Source organism: Camelus bactrianus, chromosome 34 (assembly GCF_048773025.1).
Source record: "Camelus bactrianus isolate YW-2024 breed Bactrian camel chromosome 34, ASM4877302v1, whole genome shotgun sequence".
Classification (NCBI taxonomy): domain Eukaryota; kingdom Metazoa; phylum Chordata; class Mammalia; order Artiodactyla; family Camelidae; genus Camelus; species Camelus bactrianus.
Window position 1 is genome coordinate 2,735,685 of NC_133572.1, and position 22,066 is coordinate 2,757,750.

The window sequence follows — 22,066 nt, forward strand, 5'->3', positions numbered from 1 at the left end:
GCAGGTGCGCAGACATCTGGGGGCTGATACGCCTGACCACCCCCCACCCCATGAATCCTTTTAAACATACAAGGTTAACTGCACCCTTTAGGTAGACGACCTCCCCTCTTTCTAGAGCATGAGAAGTGCATTAAAAAGTTCAGCTTCACTCACAAGGTGGCCGAGACTGCTGGCGTCTACCGCCTCCCCTTGTATTGCAGGTGTAGCTGGGACACGGCCGCCTCCGCGGGCGCCGCCTCTCCCGACCCTCCCTGCGGCCACATCTGGCCGTGTGGCAGTTTTTGACAAAGGAATGTGAGTGGGTGGAAATGCTACTTCCAGGCCTGGACCTTAAAATATTCCCCCGGCACATCTCCACCCTCTTCCCCTCTCCCAAGACCAGGGCCGCGGGCGTGCCTGAAACCGGCTTCCACCGTGCGGCCGAGGCCAGCACCTCAGGGCCTCAGAGCAGCGACTCTCTGGCTCAGAGGCCATCGAGTCACCTGGAGGGCTTTTGCAAACACAGGTAGCTGGGCCCCCCCCCCAGGGCCCCACCTGGTCTGAGGAGGTGCCTGAGAATTTGCATTTCCAACAAGCTTGGGGAAGATGCTGGTGCTCCTGGCCAGCCTGGCCACTGTCAGTCCCAGCTAGCAGCCCAGGCTGCCCACCTGGATGGGCAGGTGGACCAGGCCAGGGCAGCAGAGGGGCCGATGGTGAGACGCGAGACCCTATACCCACCCAAGAGAATCACTGCCTCTCGGAACTAAGAGCACGGGTTTTACTTCAGACACTCCAGGTCTCAAAAAGCCCTTTAAAAGGAACAATGCATTGCCGTCACATGTACTTAACTGCTCCCACTAAAACTAGCTTAATTACAGAGATGAGAACAGTCTACAGTTTTTCCCACACTCAGAGGTGGAGCTGTATGGTAACCCCCGGCCTCCATGGATGAGTGGAGCTGTGCGTCCCCCCTAGAAAGAGCTTCTCTTCTCATTGCCCACCTGGAGACACGTGCTTGGGCCCCGGTCCGGCGGGCTGCCTGGCCATCACCCCCAGGGAAGGCTGGCGCTCCGCACCAGGGGCACTTGGTCGGGGAGAGTGTGTGCTCCTGGTCCCCCGGCGAGGGACGGGCACCGAGGGTGGTCCTTTCCCATGACTCCCAAAGAAAAGGATGCTAGGAGAGTCCGCTAATGGATGCGGTGAGAGTTCACAGAGGCTTCAGCAGGCAAGGAGCTAACACAGGATGTCCCTCGCTACCTGCCAGCACTTAGGCAAGTCACTGCCCCGCTGTCTCTTTATTTGCACAAGGAGGAAGCTGGTGTTCTGGCAGGTGAAACAGTCTTTCAAGTATATTTGTGCGCAGAACCTCCACATGTAAAACAGATGAAGCGTGGCCTCTCCGGCCGAAGGGATGTGTTAATTCCCGCCTCCCCGTCCAAGCCCACCTGATCGCTGCGTCCCCTCCCACGCGCCTCAAAACCAGAGCCACAGAGAAGCCCGGCCCCAGCGCGCTGTATGGCGCTGCTGTGAACATTCATGGACATGTTTTTGTTTGGACGCCCGTTCTCAAGCCCCTTGGGTGACACCTAGGAGTGGCACTCCGGGTGATACCCCGACTCCATGTTTAACTGAAGAGCCGCCCAAGTCTTCCAAAGCCCCACCTCATTTTCTGACGCGGCATCCGCCCTGGGCGTGCGGGCCTGGCCCCGGGGTGGCAGGAGCCGCCGCTCGCGGCCCGAGGGTGCAGTGTCCGGCCTCTCCGAGGTTAGCTCGCCGGGCACTTGCACAGATGACGGCTGCAGTAAGGACAGTGGGGGGGGGGGCTCTCAGGATAACTAAGAGGTCGGCGCTCTTAGGATGCCCCCTTCACAGAGGAGGAAATGCGCTTAAGGACGTGCTCGCAGCCTTGTCTGAGATACAGATCCACGCCTCCTCCAGTCCCCGAGCTGCCCCGGAGGGGCCTTCCAGGCCCTGCCCCCCCTCCTGCCTGGGCTCCTGGTGCCTGCTGCCCGGAGACATGCTCTAGCTTAGTTACCGCCAGGCCAGCTCCCAAGGCGTGGCTGTTCCCCAGTTTCTGCCGTCGCATTGGCTTCTCTGATTCCCGCCCAGCACCTCCGCCCTGCTCTGTGCCCTTGGCTTGCGCCTGGGGACACTAGGGCAGCGAGGTGTCCCCAGCAGAGGGCAGCCTCTCCGGGAGGGTCCACAGCTGCAGCCCCTGTGTGTTTGGCTGGACAATTTCTAAGAACTGCTTGGGAAGCCTCGCCAGTTGGAGCCTGCGGAGGACACCGGGAGCATCCTGGAGGAGGTCCTCGGGCAGCTAGTAAACCAGCCTGGGGGCAGGTGGGAGGGGCTTCTCTCCCCACCACCCCCAGGCTAGGAGAGAGCTGGGGTGGGGGGTGAACGGCACCTCGGGCTTGGTGCTCTGAGGTTTGGTTTGGGCTGTCACATACATGGAGGGAAAATTAATATCACCCTGACTGGCTGAGTGACCTTGGGCAGGTCATCTCAGGACCTGAGCCAGTTTCTCCCTCAGCCCAGTGGGAGTAAGAGGGTGAGGACCCCTGAGAAAGTGACCATGAAGGCCAGCAAGCGTGGGTGACGGGCAGCCTGCCCCCACCCCCAACCCATCACACCAGCAGCGCCTCCACTGAGGGGCGATGTGAGTCTGAATGCCTGTGGCTCTTCGGGACCAGCCAGGCTGAGGAGGGGTGCTCTGGGGGAGCAGGCGCTCTCCCACACAAGCCTTAGTTTCGGTGCATATTACTTCGGCTTACGGACATTCCTGCTCCCGGGAATCAGAAAGGCACAGACGCACCCTCCCAGGCACCAGGAAACGAACAAAAGAAAAAAAAGGTCTAAACGACACAAAACCTCATCTCCAGTCCCAGAGAGGAGGATTGGGACAATTTCTCATTTGCTTTCAAAATAGTGCCCGTCCTGTCTCTGGAGCAGGTACCGCGGCTGAGCAGTAAACAAGCCTCAAAGACCACTCCTTCCAAGGAGTTATAACTTGGAGGCCCCTGAAACTGCATGAAAAAATGTTACCATTGCTGTGCTGAGGTTCCACAGGTTTTAGCACATCCCCAGAGGGGTTTCTGACTTCCCGCCACCAAAAGGTCAAGGTTCCTGTTTTGAGCAGACACAGACAAGGCCAGACAGTGACCTCCCCAGGGAAAGGCTGTGTGTCAGGCATAGCAGGCTCAGAGACCACACGGGCCCCAAGGACGCCGGCGGAGGCAGAGCTGGGGAGGGAGGCAGGGGTCCTGGGTCTCCAGAGCCCCGTTCAGCTTACTTTCTGCCTTGGCACAAGGACTGACAGATCTGAGCTTGTGCGTGCAAGGCTCGTGCATCCGACTCTAAATCCCGGTTTTCACTCTGGGACTTGCATGTAAATCTGTTAGGTCTTAAGTCCAGGAGATGATGTAATTTATTGAACAGAGTTTGGAAGCTGCTAAGCTCCCTGATAAATAAACCATGTTTCTTCATCCCAGGTCTGGGAAAACACATTTTCTAGGGACTTATAAACCCTCCTTGGAAAGTGCTAGAATTTTCTCCCTGCAGGAGAGCCAAGCATACAGAAACTTGTCTTTTTAGAGATACTTGACCTTTCTGGGCAAGGAAACAATGTACTCGCATGGCAACTAACCAGCAACCCCTGCACTGTTACCCTAATTCCTTGCAAGAAAGAACTTTAGTTCCATGTGTTACAGAGGGAGGATGTTATAGAAACGGACTTGGCATCAGAACATTGTCCACACGGGCTCTCTCATCGGGGACTCATCATACCACCGCCAGGAGCATCGCTACCCATTGCTCCCAAGGCCTGGAGAGCTGTCTGCATGTCCTAGGTCTAGGAGACGGAGGAGGGGCTTGGAAGTCAGTCTGCTCCCTTGTGTTGGCTGGGGAGACCTAGAGGGTGGGTGCCTTTTCTCCGTTCTCACGGGGGAGTCTGAGAAGAGCTGGGCTCAAGGCCAGTGCTCCTGGTTTGGCGGGGGAGCAGCGGTGCCGAGCCACAGTGCTGCCCACAGGCATGATCTCTGAGCTCCCGTGGCCTCTGGTTGAAACCAGGCCCAGCAACACCAGGGCATCAGGAGGCACCAAGCATCCAGCGCTTTGGAATGCGAACGCTAAGAGAACGCCTCATTACTACTGATGGCGGTGATAATGGGAAGTATGTAAAATTTAGCTATCGATTTGGCTGCTCATTTCCAAAGTGAGGAAGGAAGGATTTAAGGACCCAGCCAGCTCTGCGGGTAGCAACTGCATGCCTGACAACCCAGATGGAATCCTTATCTCTGGTTGCCCACGTGCCTCCAGTCCTTGAATTCTTTCTAAGATGGTATATCAACAATCCAGCCTGTGGAGAGGGTGGGCTCACACCCTTCCCCGGACACCGAGGACACTGGGCAAGGCTTGGGAGAGCAGGGAGTAATTGCTTTACACGTCTACAGGCTCACCTGCTTAGATTTACTGAGATGCTATGTGAATCCTGACCCCGGGCAAGCTCCATCCCCACTGATTCTGAGGCCAGACATCCCCCGGGTTGAAGCTCAGCAGTGCCGTCTGTTTGTTCTGGGATTTGGGGAAAGTCTTTAGCCTTTCTGTGCCTCAACATTCACAGTGATAAAATGGGATAACAGCGCTGTGATGACTATAGGAGAGAATGTACGTTAAAACCTCACACAGTGCCCGGCACATGGCAGGCCATCATAGGTTCTCATTCCTAGGACATTCCTCAAAATGCCCCACGCTACGTCATTGGAGGGCCAGCAGTGGTGGCAAAGGACCCTGTGGGGCTCTGTCCTCATGTGAAGGGCCGGTTGGGAGAACAGAGTTCATCCTCAGTTATGAGGTGAATGTCAGCAACACAGCTTTCCAACTTCCCAGACGCGTATACTGTTTATTTTAATTATTTCAGGATAGTCCAGAAGGGTGCTTAAGCACCATTTACAACAGCCAAGACATGGAAGCAACCTAAATGCCCATCAACACATGACTGGATAAGGAAGCTGTGGTATATGTATACAATGGAATACTACTCAGCCATAAAAAGAATAAAATAATGCCATTTGCGGCAACATGGACGGACCTGGAGATGGTCATACTAAGTGAAGTAAGCCAGAAAGAGAAAGAAAAATACCACATGATATCACTTACATGTGAAATCTAAAAAAAAAAATGACACAAATGAACTTATTTACAAAACAAAAACAGACTCAGACATAGAAAACAAACTTATGGTTACCGGGGGAAAGAGGGAGGGGAGGGATAAATCAGGAGTTCAGGATTTACAGATACAAACTACTATATATAAAATAGATAAACAACAAGGTCTTATTGTACAGCACAGGGAACTATATTCAGTATCTTGTAGTAACTTACAGTGAAAAAGAACATGAAAAGGAATAGACATGTGTATGTATAACTGAATCACTTTGCTGTGCACCAGAAATTAACACAACATTGTAAATGGAGTATAATTCAATAAAAAATTATAAAATTCTTAAAAAAGGAAGAAGTGAGCTTAAATCCCTGCATTTACCAAATGGGCAATTTCTGTAAGTTAATATAGTAAAAGGCATAACACATACATAGTCATAAAAAATAGAGCCCAAAGCTAAAACTGTCATTAACAACAAACTTTAAGGAGGCATTCACTGTTGCTGTTGGTGGTGGTCTTCTAGTCCCAAGTTCTGCTTCCTGCACCTCATTTCACCTCCCAGGCCCTTGGTTTGTGTAAAATGACAATCACGGTTATGTCCAGCCCTGAAATAACCTTCGAGGCCCCACTGTCCCCCCAGCCCCGCCGGCTTCCTCCTGCCACGACCCCGCCAGCCACTTAACTGTCTGTGACATCTGCCTGCAAACAAGCAGGTCTAGGTTTGAAAGGCCAAGCCTTAGCGCGATGGTCTCAAACTTGAGGAATCAGAATCCCATGGAGGGCTCGTTAGAGCACATTTTCCTTCCCTCCACCCCCCCGAGGTCCCTGAGCTGGCAGGTCAGGTGAAACCTGGAATTTTGCATTTCTAACCGGCTGGAGGACTTGACGCCACAGGTCCTGGACCTCACTTTGAGAACTTTTGAACCTTAGCTGCACTAGAACCACCTGAGGGGTTTTTTAAACCCCATTCCCAGGCTGCACCCCAAGTGAATTCAGCTGGGATCTCAGAGGGAGGAACAGCTGTTTCGGAGGCTAAGCTTCCTCCAGCCACCGTGCCCTGGGTGCACTGAGTTGTCAGCCGTCGCAGGCTGGGTCTGATGCTTAGGGCTCCGCAAACTGCTTTTGCACACGACCAGCCAGTGAGGGTTTCAGGCTTTGCAGGCCTCTGGCCTCTGCCGTCTTCTTTGTGTTTTGTTTGTTTCAACCCTTTAAACATGTAAAAATCCTCCTCACAGGTCATCCAGAAACAGCTTGCAGACCCCGGGAGAACAGCCAGTCCTGGAACTAGTAAATCTAAGGACGGAAGCACTATTCACAGTGAGCATGAGTCACACCGTCAGGTAAAACCAAGGTAGAACGCAGCCCCGCCAAAGGACCCGAGGGCACGGCGCGGCGCGCTCATCCCGCTCATCCCGCTCATCTTCCACGTGCTGTCGCCACGGTTTTCTCCAACCCAGTTTTCCATCCTACGTTAAAAATGTTCCCTACTGTACAGCACAGGGAACATTGTTCAATTCCCTGTGGAAAGAAACACCCATCATGAAAAAGAACGTGAAAAGGAACACATACGTGCACCTGAACTGCATACATGTGTATGTATGACCGAACATATGTATGTAACTGAAGCTGCAAACCGGAAGTTAACACAACATTGTAAATCGACTATATTTCAATAAAAATTTTTTTAAAAAGGGGGACAGGGGAGGCTTCCTTCCACGCTCCTCAGTTCGCGGTACCAGCACTTGCTTCCTAGTTTGCTTGGAACTTCCCGTCTCCAGTGACTTAAAAGCCCTCAGCGATCTGCTCAGCGCTCCCAGAAAGTGCTAATTGCCTCCTGAGTATTTTGTTCTCTCCTGGCGCCTCAAGTCCTAACTTCCTGCCCCACCCTCTCTCCCCCAAGAGAGAGAGGAGTTTATTTCTTCTGGAGTCAAACTCCTGGCTTCCCTCAGCCTCTGTGTGCAAATCACACCCCGCAGTGTGGAGGCGCGTGGCACCTGCAGGTGCTCCCCCCCTTCCCTCCAGTCCGGGGAGCACTGGCTGCCGTGGTCCCTGAGCTGCTCCCTTCCCATCCCAACCGGCCTTTTTGGCTCCACGGTAAGAACCATTGCGCCCAGAGCAGCTGGGGGTTTCTCTGCATGGGCCTCAGAACTCCAAGAGAGGCTTTTTGCTTTTCAATCTTTTCCAGACCTCAGACGAAATGGACAACACCCACCTCCACCCCAGTCCTTTGCTCTTTGCCCCTGAGCCTTTAAAACCCACTAGAACCTGTGAGTGAATGACCTAAGTGGACTTTTAAAAAATGTAAATGATTTAAAGCAGAAGGGTGGAGACCTGGGAAGGAAACGGCAGCCTCCAGCGTTTTCCAAAGACAGAAATCACTAACGTGGCATCCAGGGCACCTGACCGGCTCATCCGTTTAAAGCATTAGATCTGCCCTAACCGGCCACCATCCAAAAAATGTGACCCCCACAAGTGAGTCAGTGTTGAGGCCCTCACTGGCTTCAGGGGCCAGAAACCTGTGCAGCCTCACAGGGCCCCGCGTCTGGCTTAGTGCTCGGCCGTCCCATCTCGGATCCTTAATATTTACCTCTGAACTTGTGTTTTGCAAGTGATGTCCCATGGGATGCTGGGCATGTGAGTGGAGAAGTGTACGGGCCAGCCTCATGTGACCTGGCGTTCCCAGTGCCCCAGGAGCACGGAATTCCAGGGCGTCCTTGACGCCTGGAGCCCAGAGAGCCTCAGAGCGAGTACAGGGGAGGGATTATGTCCAGGACAGAGCCCGGGAGGCCAGGCTCTCTGCTGGAACCAGGGCTCGGCTACAAAGCGATGCATTCTAAGAAACACGACCAACGTAGGAACCCGTGATACCCCGTCCTTTCCTATTTCTGCTGCTTCCTGCTGTGTTAACAGCTTACACCAAAAATGATGACAGAAGCAAAGAAAACACAGGCACGCGGAGTTTCTCTTCCTTTCTGCCCCTCCTTTGCCATTAGGCCCGAGGTGGAGTGTGCTGAGGAGTGTGTGTGTCAGGAAAGGAAACAAGGACAGTTGAGCTAGCTCTGTGCACCCTGTCCCCTCAGATGGACGAGAACCAAATACACGTGCACGTTCGAGCTGCGACGTGGGAACTGTGTCATTCTGGTGATTCCACGTATGCATTCGATGCTCTGCTTGCAAATTTTATATTTAAAGCTGGCACTGCCCGATGTAAAGGTGAATGGTAAAATTCATGCAAATGTTTACAATTTCAATTTTTCTTTACTTACAATGTCATCAAAAAGCAAGTTAAAAAAAAAACCAAATTATCAAGACAAGTCAAGAAAGGGGTCATGGAAGAAGGGAAAAAACTTTATATTTTAGTACCTTTAACAGGACTTTCTCCTGCTTTTTGAACTAAGGGCCCCGAGCGAGGGATTTGTTTTTTCCTTGAGGCACAGTTTTAGGGATGCCTGATAAATCCTTCCTGAAATATCCACCCACTGGACATTTGCTGAACTCCGACTGTTTGCCCAGCTTTGCGCTCGTTGCCAGAAATAGAAAGCCAATAAACGTAACTGCTCTCCTCAAGTGGTGGGGGGGAACAGAATTTTGAAACTAGGGTTTGTGACACTGTTGCCCAAATGTCAGACCCCTGGAGGGGCTTCAAAGAGAGAAACCCCTTTGTAATATTTCAAGGAGGTTGGGCCTTTACCTTCAAAGATGCTGCCAAGTCCAGCTGCCGCCCCACACGATCAACCAGGATAGATAATACTTTCTTATTAAAATTTTGCAATCTGTGCCAGATCTCAGACAAACTGCACGGCCCCAGCTCATTCTCATCTTTTGTTCTTTTCTTTTCTGAGCCCTTTAAAGCTCTTAACTGAATCTGTTAGTAAATGACAGAAGCTGATTTTTTTTTTAAAAAATGTAAATGATACAAAGCAGACAGGTGGGCCCTGGATAATGCAGTCCCTTACAGTTTTATGGTCTTTGGTTAATTTTTTCAGATGAAGAAACACACTGTCATTTATACTAAAGTTTGGATGCTAAAATAACTTTCAAAGCATGAGGTTCGGGTTTAAAAAGAAGAGGAGGAATCCGTCACTCAGGACAAGGGTGAGAACCACCTCTGGTCACCCCCCACTAACCATCAGAGAGGCACCCGCCTCATGATCTCGGCAGACCAGGGACCAGCACAGCAACTTCCCCGCTAACATTTCCTGAGCCTCTGTAACCCCCTCGGGTCTTGAATTCTTGGTATTTGACAGCAAGGCTCCTTAAGCCTTTAAGAAGGGCCACCTGCGCACCCCGGGGGGTGGGGGCAGTGAACACTGGACGGAGAGACTCTGGCCAGAGGGGGCAAGGGGCAGGACTGGCCTCGGGGGTAACCGGGAAGAGGCCGAGTGCCCCCCAAGTATGAAGGTGAGACAGCTGCACAGCCCTCACCTCCAGCAAGCCCTTCTCGCCGTGAACCTTTCCCCAAACTGTTCACTGCTGTCTGCAGACACGTGGGCACTCCGGGCCCCTCCGCTGAGCATCGCCTCCACGCTTGCCTTGGGCACCCGAACCCAGACCAGGCATAAGAGACCATCCCTTAGGTGTCCAGGGCTTAGTGAGGTCACAGAGATGCTGGATGTCCGCCGGGCCCTCTGCCCTCACCGGCACTTCCCTCATCCTTCTGGATCCTTCTGGATCCTTCTCTGGGCTCCAGCTGTGGCCTGGGTGAGCCCCCCGCCCCCACTCCCCACAGTCTGCACTCAGCTGTTCCCCCCTCTCCTCCTGGGACTTAATTTCATCTCCTCCACCACTAGACGCCCGGAGATCGGGGGCCAGGGCTCTGTGGATTCCTCGGGCCTGCAGGGTCAAGGCTCCTGGTGAACGTGTGGATGTCGATCCCGATCCCCGGGCCCCTCGCCTCCCTCCACCACCTCTGTGGGCTCTGCCCTCTGCCTGTGCTGTCTTGGAGGTTACAAACCTCATGGACCCGGGAGCCCACAAGAGTCAGCCCAGCAGGGACACGTACAAGAAGCAAGGTCAACGGTCAAAGGGATGAACAGACAGCTCTGTCTGCACTCAGGTCCCTTCTCCCCACTTCTCTCCAGTCTCCCTCCTCAACCAGCCACCTGAAACACCCCCCAGAACAGCTCAACTTCCTTCCCCACCCCACCACTGATGCCCCGCTCCCAGGGCTCAGCAAAGGTGACGGTTAACCTGCATTTTGTACCCAAAACCGGGCACAGCCACTGGACTTGGGAGTCACCCCACCATTCACAAATGAATTTATAGGAAGAGACAAATGGGGGATGTTTTCCATGGAGCTGACATGGCTGCTTAAATATCCACCGAGGCCTCTGGGCTCAGGAATTGCTCAGAGAGAAGGGCCAACTCCTCAAGAAAAACCCAGCTGAGCAAAGTCCCAGGTGAGACCCACGCAGGCAGTCTGCCCGGGACACACCCGAGGCAGGACGATGACAGACGGGGCCCCCGCACGGGTGGCTCTCCAGTCCCAGCGTGCGTCCTACCCTCTCTGCAGTGCCCACCGTGTCCTCCTGGTCCAGAGCCCCGGATCCCACTGCTGTGCTGCGCGCAGAACCACTCTCACATTGACCCTGACCCCAACTCAGGAAAGTAAAGCAGTTGCAACAAAACCACTACATGAGGAATCCCACGGCCAAGCAGAGACGCCTGGTGGGGCGGCGGCGCTGAGGGTCTGAGCCACGGCCTTCGGTCCCCCCGAGGGCCGGGGGTGTGCTACTCCTGGTCCCAGGACTGGTATTTCAACTGGGACTTGAAAAGGCCCCATCAACTTCTGACACAATGGTTTTCTAGTTTTATTTTGGCGGGAGGGCCATTTCTTTAAACAAAGTTCTACCTAGAAGGCAGCCTGCAGTTCAGATCAGCCCTGAGCTGGGGGTGTGCGGAGCCCAGGGGCCTGCCTGTGGGGCCGCTCCCCCCGCAAAAGCTTCCGGGACCACAGTCTGAAAGACACGCATCCACCCCCCTTAACTGGTGATTCGCCCACAGACACAGCCTTTCTGGAGCAGCCACTAGCTTCCAGGCACGGTGAGCCCGCAGGCAACAGGACAAGGAGGCCTCTCTTCCGCGAGGCTCTCGGTGTGCCTGGTACAGCAGGGAGAGGTTCAGACGGCGCAGAGTGCTGTGAAGGGAACAGATCAGGGCGATGTGACCGAGGCTGGGAGACGACTACTTTAGATAAGGGGTCACTTCCTCCGTGAGGACGGGTAACGTGAGCCGAGATCAGAACGGCCATCTGGAAAGATGCCGCTTTTGAGCAACGAGGAAACAGACGGCAGAGAGGTGAAGGGCCTCTCCCCAAGTCACGCGGTGGGCAGGGAGCCAAGCTGGACCTCATCCGGGTTTCCAGGCTCCCCGGGCCAGGGCACTTTCCTTTTGCAGTATTTACTGAACAGCTCCTACTACAGGCCAAGAAGCCTTGGTGACAGGTGACACCCAAGAGTGACAAATCACAACCGTGTCTCAAAGTCTAGGGCTACAGGACTCTGGACACTCTCCTTGGCCTCCTTCGAAGGAACAGTGTTGGTCCGGGGGGCTGGAGGCTCTATGGGAGACGGAACCCTGAGGGTGACAGCCCAGGCTGGTGATCTAGGACAGAGCGCTTCCTCCTCTCCCATCTCCAGGCTGCGAACTGCAGAAGATGCCCCAGGCAGCTGCCAGTGGTGGCACAGGAAGAAAATCCAGCCTGCGGGTGTGAAGGTCCCGGCTCAGCTGGTGGAGGCGCTCGGCACAGCCCCGCTGCTCCAGGGCTACCATTTAAAGACCAGCCAAGCCGGCTCCTCTTGTGCTGCTGGACGGCCCACACAGGCCTGCACACACCTCACCCACCGGGGATGGAGACCTGGTGCCGGGCAGACGCTCCTTTCTCTGGGCGGCCCTGGGGAGCAGCAGGAACACTGCTCCTTCCACAACCTACAAACCAGGCCCCTGAAGCGCCCCCCAAAGCCCCAACTTGGCGCCGTGGGCCCAGCATTGCCCCTTTGCTCTGGGAGCCCTCCTGCTGTCAAAGCACTTTCCTGGGGGTGAGCTAGTTGGAGCCCCAGGCACCTCACGAGGCAGGCAGGACAGGTTGCTCGTCCTATTTTGCACACAAGGCAACTGAGCCCCAGAATGACAGGCGCAGGGACACCACTACTGTCCTAGTGGCCACCACCAGGTTCGGACTCAAACCTGGTCTCCAGGCTCCAACTGCAGCGTCTTTCATTATCATCCCGTTGCCCGCAGCCTAAACACAGACCATCCACCCAGTCCTCTCCCCACGCTTCCACCTGCCCTCAGCACGTGGGGGCATTTCCAGAAGCTGCCTTTTCTGTCCGTGCCCCCCTGCCTCACCATGTGTGCCCACGTGCCCAGACCACCAGGGCAGACTTGACCAAGACCCAGGCTGAGGGGCTCCCTGGAGCCCCGCCTCCTTCATGTCTTCCAGCCAAGTCACGAGTGTGCACACATGGCTGGTGAAAACAACGCACCCCAGAACCTTCCACACCTTCCGTCCCTCCGTGCCACGCCAGACAACTGCATGCACGGGAACCGGCAGGAAACACAGGTGACAGGGCCCGCAGGGCCAGGTCCCCACAAACACACAGATGCACCGTGGGACTCGTGGGCAGCCCTGCACAGGCAGACAGACCCGCCCAGAACAGTCCTGTGCCTGCAGCAGACACGCCAGCTGCCAGCACTGAGCAAACCCTGGGGCACGGAGCCCAGGACCGTCCGGTTCTAGCCAGCACGGCTCTGGATCTGCCACCTCCAGCCTGTGGCAAGAGCCAGGCGCCAGGAGTCGGGGTGGACAAAGAGAATGACGTCTGGAGGAGGGACAGCCGCGCGCTGAGAGCCGCAGCTCCCGCCCCAGACACAGTGCAGACAGCGGACCCCAAGGACAGTTGTGGACACAGCACCCCGCCGCGCTGGCGCCTCCATTCTGACCCCACCCTCACCCCAAGTCCTGCCCCTGCCCGCCAGGCCCGCACCCCGGCTCCGGCTCCAGCTCCGGGGCCCCGCGGGCGGGCGCCCCTCCCCGCGGGACCCGGAGCGGCCGCCGGGCCCCCTCGCGCGCCCCCGCCCGCACTTACCCGCCGCCGGCACCGAGGTGGGTGTGGGGGGCCTGGCAAGGCCCCCGGGTCCGAGGCAGCGAGCGCTCAGCCCCGCGCTCCGCACTTCCTGCGGCCGCGCCCCGCCTCCCCAGCGCCCACCCCCGCGCCCCTCCAATGCCGGGGCTGCTTCTCCCGCCTCCGCCGGCGTCCTGTCTTTGTTTGCGGTTAGCTTTTTTTTTTTTTCCGTTCAGAGCGCACAGAGTGAATCGAGTTGGAGTTTGGGCAGCGGTGCGGTGGCCCGGGGGTCCCTGCGAGGAGGGGGAATGGGTTGGGCGGCTTGCAGACCCTCACCCGGACGTCTCCCTGCTCTCGCTACCCCCAGGGGAGCCCTTGGTGGGGCGGGAAACTAGCAGAGTCCGGGGAGAAGTTGGCGGTGGGGGTGCCCAGGGACTCCAGGGACAAACCTGTCTGATCATAAGAGCCTCCCCTGTGCCCCCCGCCTACACACACAAGGAAGACCCATTGCCGCCCTGCTCCTCTGGAAGCCCTGCGGGCCAGCAGCTTTCCATTTCCTGGGCCCAGGGAGAGTCAAGTTTTCTTCCTGGACTGGAGAGAAGAGGAAGAGTGGACAGACCCCACCTGTCCTGTCCTGCCCTGCAAGAGGGCAGGTGTGGAGCTGCGGGAGCTGGGTCTAACCCACGGCGCCTGACAGGTTCTGTTACTTCCCAAAGCCGTGAAAGCCTGAGCTTATCCATCCACTGTCTTTGGAAACTTGGCCGCAGCGAGCCTGGTTACACACTTACCAGGTTGCTGGGCCGGGGAAGCCACTGGACGCAGGGAGAGCTGACAGGACCCTCCTCCGGCTGTGAAAGGGGAGCAGAGGGGAGGTGGGGTGGGGGTCTCAGAAGGTGGGAGTTGCAGTAGTCCTCGTGGAGGAAAACCTGAAATGGGGGGAGACTGGGAGAGACACAGGGGCTACAGAACCCGCGTGGTGCAGCTGAGGGAAGAATGGGGGGCAGTCTCCAAAGGCCGGCATGGCAGTGCTGGGGTGAGGGAGCCAATTGGAGGACCTGTGGTGATACGAAACTGAGAGAAGATGAGATGGAGGGAGAGTGTGGACAAGACCGATGCTACCAAGTCCAAGGTCATACTGCGTTTATGTGACAGGCACCCCTGGAGTTGAGCAGTGCACAACCTGCACAGATGTATGCGCAGCCCTGTGAAAACCCCAGGTTCTGTTACTTCCCAAAGCCGTGAAAGCCTGAGCTTTCGGTTTAACTGGGCTCTGCCCTGGAAGACTGCTGGCACTGTCTTTTTATATTCTCACCCCTTCTCTGTTCTTTCCCCGGCATCCAGAACGATCTTTTTAAAGCATGAGAGCATGGCACTTGTGTGCATAAACCCCTCCAGTGACCTCTCATTGTACTGAGAACAGAAGCAAAACTCCGGGATCCTATGGGATCTGCCCTTGGCCTGCCCCTTCTGCCTGATCACTTTCTCTCTGCCTGGCTCCCCAAATCTGGCCCCAGCGACTTTCTTTCTCTCCTGGTGAGCCAAGCCCTTTCCCCATCAAGGCCTTGTACCCGGACAGTTCTTCCTCCAGACCTTCACCCACTGCTTTCTTCTCATCATTCAAGTCTCTGCTCAAGTGTGACCCCCCCAGGAGAGCTCTTCCCTGACCCAAGTTCTAAAGTTCACTCCTGGTCATTCTGTGTACCACCTCTGTCTGCCCCACGAGAACATCTCTTGTTGTACTGCATTTCCAGTGCTCAGAACAGTGCCAGGCCTTGGTAATCTTTCTAAAAATATTTGTGAAATGAACAAATGTTAATCCACAAGGTAGACTTGGTAGTGGGCAGCTTCCCAGCCTGGCCCTCGAGTGACAGGGAGAGGCCATCTGACAGCTTGAAAACCAGTAGGAGCCTAGAAGTTAAGTGGCCTGAGTCCTGATCCCTTTCCTTATTGTTGCCACCAGAGCCTCCGTGTCCTCACCTGTCCTGGAGGGAACCGGATTGGCCGATCTCAGTGGTCACGTGCTGGCCACCTCTGTGACTCCAGCGCACCACCCGTTCAGCACAGGCAGAGGAGCCGAGGAGCAGGTCCTGGGGGTACCCACAGCTGCAGCACCTCCCCTTTCCATGGGCTCCTGATGCTGGAGGAGATGCCTCGCTTTTTCTGGCCTAAAACTGAGACTTAAATAGCAAGCAGTACTGTAGAGGCAGCGAGTTAACCTGGGCAGGGAACCCGCCCCAGACAGACCCGGGTCTGCATCTCCGCTCCCTGCTTCAGACGTTTTCGTACCTTCTCTGTGCTGCAGCTTTGGCAGATAGGAACGCTCATACCCTGCTTACAGATTTGCACGAGGATTTGTGGGCTCCTCTGTGAGAAACTGAAGAAAGATCACCTCCTTTCTGGTTATCTTAGAAAGTGAGTATGCCCATGGGGTGGCCTGATGCCTGGGTTGCCAGCCAGCCTGGCTAGTTCCCGCCGAGGCTGTAAGGGCTGCAGGGTGTGAGTGCCCGAGAGCTTCACTTGGTGAAGGAACAGCAAAAAAATCACTTGTGAGGAAGGCAAAACAGCTGGTTTCCTTATTTGGCACCAGACGCTTGCGGGGTGTGAGCCTGCGGAGATGGGCCTGCAGAACCAGAAAGGAGAGAAGCGAGTGTATTGCTCTTCCCTGGGCAAAGTCACTTGCATCCCGAGGGAGGGCTGCTGGTCGTGTTCCCAGAAGTGAGGCTGCTTGGTGGCCTGGCTTCCCTCCTCCCCAACACAGAACACTTGCATTTTTGCTGTGTGTGGAGGTAAAGAGATGCTGTTTGGGGAACTTCTACAATGTGCCCGAGGCTGGACTTGTTATTTTACCTGAGGGGACAGACACGACAGGTCTAACCACCTTCTTTCTCCCGCTTTCTCCTGTGCCTGCCCCTTTTATAGAGCCTGGGAACCTAAAACTCACCTTCTGAGCACCCAAGAGATGGCCGTGTGACAGAGTTCTGGCCCATAATATAGAAATGGATATTTGTTGGAGAGATCATCTCCTCCTAATTAAAAAAAACAAAGTTTCCAGAAGAGAAGAACTTTAATCTCCTTCCCACGTCTCTTTTCCTCTCACCTGTAATGTGGATGTGATGGTCGAAGGTGCAGCAGCCCTTTTGCAACCATGAGGCAAGGCACGAGGATGAACCCCACCAGGGTAAGAGTCTAGCCCCTGAGAGCACATTGTCTCTCACTGAAACATAATCAATATTGTAAGACACACCTTTATTTAAGTACCTTTAGGAAAGATAAAGTGCTGCGAGTTACCCCAACTTGTCTGCAAAGCACATCCAGATTCCCAAGATGTTAAAATGCAGGGGAAAGAAAAAGGTTGGTCTTAGAATCAATGAGAGTTGAACAGGTGTCTGAGCCCTGGTGTATCTACCTCCAGGTTTCTGTGAGAACAACAAACTCCTGATTCTTTCAGGCATCGCAGTAGGGCTTTCTGTTATTTCATGGCAAAACGTATTCCTAAAGCTGACCTCTCGCACTCACCTCCTGAGATGGGTGTTAACACCTGTATGTTACTAATGAGGATGTGGACTACAGAGCGTGCGACCCACACACCGGAAGCCCACTCGGGGGCCTCCAGGTCGACCGCCCTTGACCCCCATCCCCAACCTGCTCCATTGCTTTTCCTGCCGTGTACGTGGACTTCGTGGCGGCCCAGCAGGGAGGGGTGACAGCGGCTGTGCAGCTGCACCCAGCCCCCATCCCGCTGCCCTGGAGGACCCTGGCTGTAACTCATCAGGGTGTGACGTTTGGTCCTGGGAGCTGGACCAGGACCTCAGAGCTTGGCAACCCTTCTGGCACAAGGTTTCCTAGTCATTTGGACAGTTTTCCTTGCCCTTTTCCTCACGTTTCTCCTCCCTGCCTTCCTCATCCCCTGTCAGACAAAAACATAGGCCTTGAGAAACCTCCGTGTGCGTGTGGAAGGCATCCCCCTCCCCCTGGCTCGCTAATAATTTCTTTCCAGAGCGTGGGGCCCGGAGGCCACATGTGACAGAGAGAGAAGTTTGCAGAAGAAGGTCCTGGTCAGGAGCTTCTGGTAAGTTTGTCGTCACTTTCCTTTGCGGACAGCCCCCTGGAGACCCTGGCCGGGGTGGGGGTGGGGGACGACTCTGCCCCCGGGCTGGACAGAGGCCGTGTGTGCTCACAGCTTAGGGAAGTGTTCGCCCCTAACTGAATTTTGTTTCCTGAAGCCGATGGAGAAGAGATTGTTGGAAGGATGTTAGCGTTAAGTCAGAAAGAATGGGCCTTTCCAGAGCTCCGTTATCCCATCTGTGAAGGAATTTGAGAGCAGTAGGGGCAGATGACATGGGGTATCCGTGAAACTCACACCCTAGAACATTGTTTTGGGGAGTGTGGTCTGTGGACTCCCTGGAAATGCCTATGAAGCGCACGAGGGAGAAACGGCTCCTTGGGGAGGGACTCGTGTGGAACAGATGAAACCGGCGCAAAAGCCAGGCTGAGTGGGTGCGGCAGCCGGGGGCCAGGGAGAGGCAGCCGCCTGGCTTCACGTGTGGGGCCAGCGTCTCCCTGCAGCTGGAGAGGAGGCTGCGGGGAGGGAGGGGTCGGGGCTCTGTGCCAAGACCCCAGGCTCCCAGCAGAGGCGGGGGTGGAGACGTGGGCGGGCCCTGCGGGGCTTCTCTTCTCCAGAATGAGTCCGACAGGGGCAAATGGTCTTTTCCCGAGAAAACCCACTGAGAGCGGTTCCCCAACCCGCACCCCAAGGCCCACAGTCCGGCCTGCCGGCTGGGGAACTGACCTCTGACCCCCTGTTTGTGCTCAGCCGGGACTCCACTCCAAGCCCAGCCTGGCCTGGCACCCCAAACCAGAGTTCTCGGAAGGCGTGTTCTTAGGGGCCCACGCACCGCCCAGGAAGCCTCGGATTGCAAACACATGTCGAAAACTGCTGACTCCGTGTGAATGGGTCACATCCCCTAGTCTGTGTCGGAGGGGCCCCTGCGCGCTGGGGAGAGGCGGGGTCGCGCTGTTTGACCATGTGCCAGGCTGAGCCAAGCTTCTGGCTTCCGAAGGGTTCAGGCTGATGGAGGTTTCTTTTGTAAATCAGCCTGTATGGTAATTCTTTTCCTTTCCTCTTCCTGCAAAGGAATTATTGGGGCGCACTTGTCTTGATCCCGCGTGGGGCTGTCGGCTTTTCCCCCCATATTTGTCTGCGGGGCCTGTTCCAGCATCCACCAGACTGGGATGGGCTTCCTGGCTCAACAGATCTGTTGACTGCACCCAGGCACAATTTTTAAAAGTTAAACTTTTATTTTGCTCTCATTATTGATAGACATGCAGCTATGAGAAAAATACATAGAGATTCCACGCCTCCTTTACCCAGTCTCCCCCACGGCAACATCTTGCAAAACTATGGTCAATATTGCAAAGAGGATATTGAGGATTTGGGCGCTGACACATTCAAGGTGTAGAACATCTCCATCACAAGGGTCTCAAATGTCACCCTTGTACGGCCACACCCACATTCCTCCCTCCTACTACACCCCTCTGTTACCCTTGGCAACCACTAATCTGTTCTTCGTTTCTACAATCGTGTCATGTCAAGAAAGTCATAGAAGTGGAATCATGTGGCCTGTGATCTTCTGGGGTTGGATCTTTTGGTTTCACCCAGCACGATTCTCTGGAAATTCATGCATCAGTCATTCTTTTTTATTGCTGCTTAGTATTCCTGGGGTGGCTTTTTAACTGTTCACTCATGGAAGGACACCTGGGTTGCTTCCAGTTTGGGGGTGCTGTGACTGACGCTGCTAGGAGCAGGTTTCTTGTGTGAATGCAGGTTTTCATTTCTCTGGGATGCCATCGTTTCATCCTATGATAGTTATATTTTTAATTTTTTTAAAAACTGCCTAATTGTTTTCCAGAGTGGTTGCACCATTTCCCACGCCCACCGGCAGCGTGTGAGTGATTGTTCCTGTATGCCCTCCCCTGCGCCCCATGTTGCCACTGCTTTTTGCTCTGGTCGTTCTGATACCTGTGTGTGATACTTTGATACGATTTAAGTCTGCATGTCCCTGGTGGCAGGGCTGTGGGAGGTCTTTCCATGTGCCCGTTTGCCGTCGGTGTCTCTGCCCTGGTGAAATGCTTCTGGGAGTCTTCTGTGTGTGTTCTAACAGGATTGTTTGGTTTTCACTAGGGAGCTCTGAGACCTTCTGTAGCCTAGCTGCCAGTCCTTTGTCAGACAGGTGGTTTGCAAATGTTTCCTCCCTGTGTGTGAGTTGTCTTTTTCATCCTCGTAACAGGGTCTTCTACAGAGTAAAAGTTTTAAATTTCAATGAAATCTAGTTTATCAGTTTTCCCTTTTACAGGATGTGCTTTTGGTGTCAAGTCTATGAACTCTTTGCCTGACTCAAGCCCAAAGATTTTCTCTGCGCTATTTTCTAAAAAGTTTATAGTTTCACGTTTAAGTACATAATACATTTCAAGTTAATTTTTGTATGCTGGGTATAACTTAAGGCAAGCAACATTTTTTTTTGTCCTATAAATATCCAGTTGCTCCAGCACCGTTTGTTAAAAGCCTATCTTTCCTCCATAGAATTGCTTTTGCAGATTTGTCAAAGATCACTTGGGCACATTTATGCACGACTGTCTCTGGGTCTCTGTTCTGTTCCATTGGTGTCTGTGTCTCCCCCTCCGCCCAGACTGTCCAGTCTCAGTTGCTGCAGAGATATGTTATGATACAATGTCCTGAAATTGAGTGGACTGATTCTTCCCACTTTATTCTTCCATCTCAAACATTGTTTTCACTGTTCTGGATCCTTTGCCTTTCCGTATAAATTTGAAAATAAGCTTGTGCAAATCAAGCCTGCAGTGAGGTACCACCTCACACCAGCCAGAAGTGCTGGAGAGGGTGTGGCGAAAGCCAGAAAGCGGAAGGCCAAAGCAGACCGTGTCTAAGCCTAAACCCTCCTGGTAACGGGAGCAGAGGGCGAATGGGCTCCCACGGACACTTCAGCCAGTGCTCCTTGGCAGGGTGATCTTGGCGTCGGGGTGATGCCGTGTGCTGGCGCAGGGTGTCCGGCTTGCTGCAGGACCTCTGGCGTGCCCGGCCCTCAGTAGTTAAGCACCGGTGGAGCCCTCCAGTCACTGTGTCAACTTCTTTCAGGTTTCCCCTGGGGGAGGGCACCACCTCCTACCGAGAGCCGTTGGTTTAGACCCATCACGGTCCACTCCCAAGTCCATGCTCACTTTGTCAGGGCTCGAGGAAGAAGGACGGAAAGGCTGTTGAGTAGGTAACCAACAGAGTCAGCCGCTGGAGGGGAAGAAGCATCCGACACGTAGCTGGATGCGGGGTGGGGGGCCTGCCGCCTCTCCCAGGGCCTCCAAATCCAGCGGGACTTACCTCTTCTGGCCTCAGGTACCTCCACGCCTTCCCACCAGCCTTGGCCACGTGGAGAGAGATTGCAGTGGGAGAGGAAACCGTGCTCGCTTCCTTTCCTCTCTGGGCTGTGGTTTTAATTGTAACAAATCTTAGACTGGGAGAGACCTTGGGGAGCATGAACATTATTCTACAGATGGAGACGCTGAAGCCCAGGACGGGGTTGATCTGCTCAAGGTCAACCAGTGAAGGACCAGAAACACCCCGAACATCCCAATTATTGGCTTTGCTTCTACCTCACACCCTTCAGTGACACCTAATATTTATCAGGTGCTTACTACCGGACACGATGTGCTGATGGATTCACGTCGGTTTTCATTTCAACCTCAGAATGGCTTTGTGAGATAGACGCTCTTGTTGTCCCCATTTTAGATCAGGAAATTGAGGCTTAGGAAGTTTCGGGAAGTTTCCCAAGGTCTGATTCTAGAATCGGCACAGTTCACCGCCCCATCAGACCACTTCCCTGGGAAATAAGCCTCTGTTGTCTTTTGCTGTCATTTATTCTGGCTGGATTAGCAAGGCAGTCCCCCAGAGCCCGGCAGTTCCTCTTGCACTGTGCTCACGACTGCTCTGTCGTCCTCCCAGTTGGAGGAAATGTAGGGGAAGGTAAACACATTTACGCTAGTTCTGTCTGACTGAGGAGGGGCAGAAGACGGGGCGCCTGATTCAGCCATGTTATTTTGCTTTTTCTGAAAGGGAAACTCCTCATTAAAACACCACTCTAACTATTAGGGTGTGCCTTAATTATAACCTGGGGCGTACAGAGCTGAAGAAAAGATATGATTAGGACAAAATTAAAATATGGCAGTGAGTATAAGCTGTCTTACTCAAGTATTGTTTTCAGTTACTCCATATCTAAGCTTGGCTCTCTTTACTCTTTTATATTTTCTCAATGATTCTAGGCATTGTAAAGCTATTTTGCTTGTGCAAGGCTTCCAGGAACTTAAAACCAGCCACTGGCAGCTTTGGTGCAGACACATCCTTAAGGAGGCAATTCCCAGGACATTTCTACTTTGCCTGTGTAGAGAGTTATTCACAACTAACCTCTCCATTCCTTTGTTTGCTTGTTCATCCATCCATCCATCCATCCATCCATCCATCCATCCATCCATCCAAACATCCACCCATCCATCCCTCCATCCACTCATCCATCCAGCCATCCACTCAGCCATTCTTTCACTCAACAGTGATTTAGTAAATGCCTACTTATAATAACCCTACCATGTTTCACATGTCATGGTGTTTAACAAAGAGGTCCCTGGTTTGTCCTATTTCTTGATTCTGTGTTTTCTCCTTTGCTGGGTCACGAACCTTCAAGCATGGACAAGAAAGGGTCTTGTTGCTCTTTCTGTGCCAAATGTCTGACATAGAGGAAGGAATTCCATCAACGTTTGTAGGCTTGTATTAGCCATCCAACAGCGCCTGCCTTCTCCTCACGCC

The 22,066-nt window shown here is 54.2% G+C and overlaps 1 protein-coding gene and 1 long non-coding RNA gene across 5 annotated transcripts in view; one reads left to right on the forward strand and one right to left on the reverse strand.

Annotated features, from left to right (window-relative positions):
• TSPAN11 (tetraspanin 11) overlaps nt 1–13,379 on the reverse strand; it is a 50,591-nt gene extending 37,212 nt beyond the window's left edge. For all 3 annotated transcript variants that reach the window (XR_012504033.1, XM_074357609.1, XM_074357608.1), the window contains exon 1: nt 13,228–13,379. The gene's annotated coding sequence lies outside the window, so the exon portion shown is untranslated. The remainder of the gene's footprint in view (nt 1–13,227) is intronic.
• Nucleotides 13,380–14,179: 800 nt separating this feature from the next.
• The window catches only part of LOC123619771 (uncharacterized), a 63,178-nt gene continuing 55,291 nt past the window's right edge, over nt 14,180–22,066 (forward strand). The window contains exons 1-4 of one of the 2 annotated variants that reach the window (XR_012504009.1): nt 14,180–15,287; nt 15,506–15,615; nt 16,123–16,381; nt 17,201–17,272. This is a non-coding gene — a long non-coding RNA (uncharacterized LOC123619771). Of the gene's footprint in view, nt 15,616–16,122; nt 16,382–17,200; nt 17,273–22,066 lie in introns of both variants that reach the window. The other variant, XR_006728442.2, reaches the window with a different exon arrangement.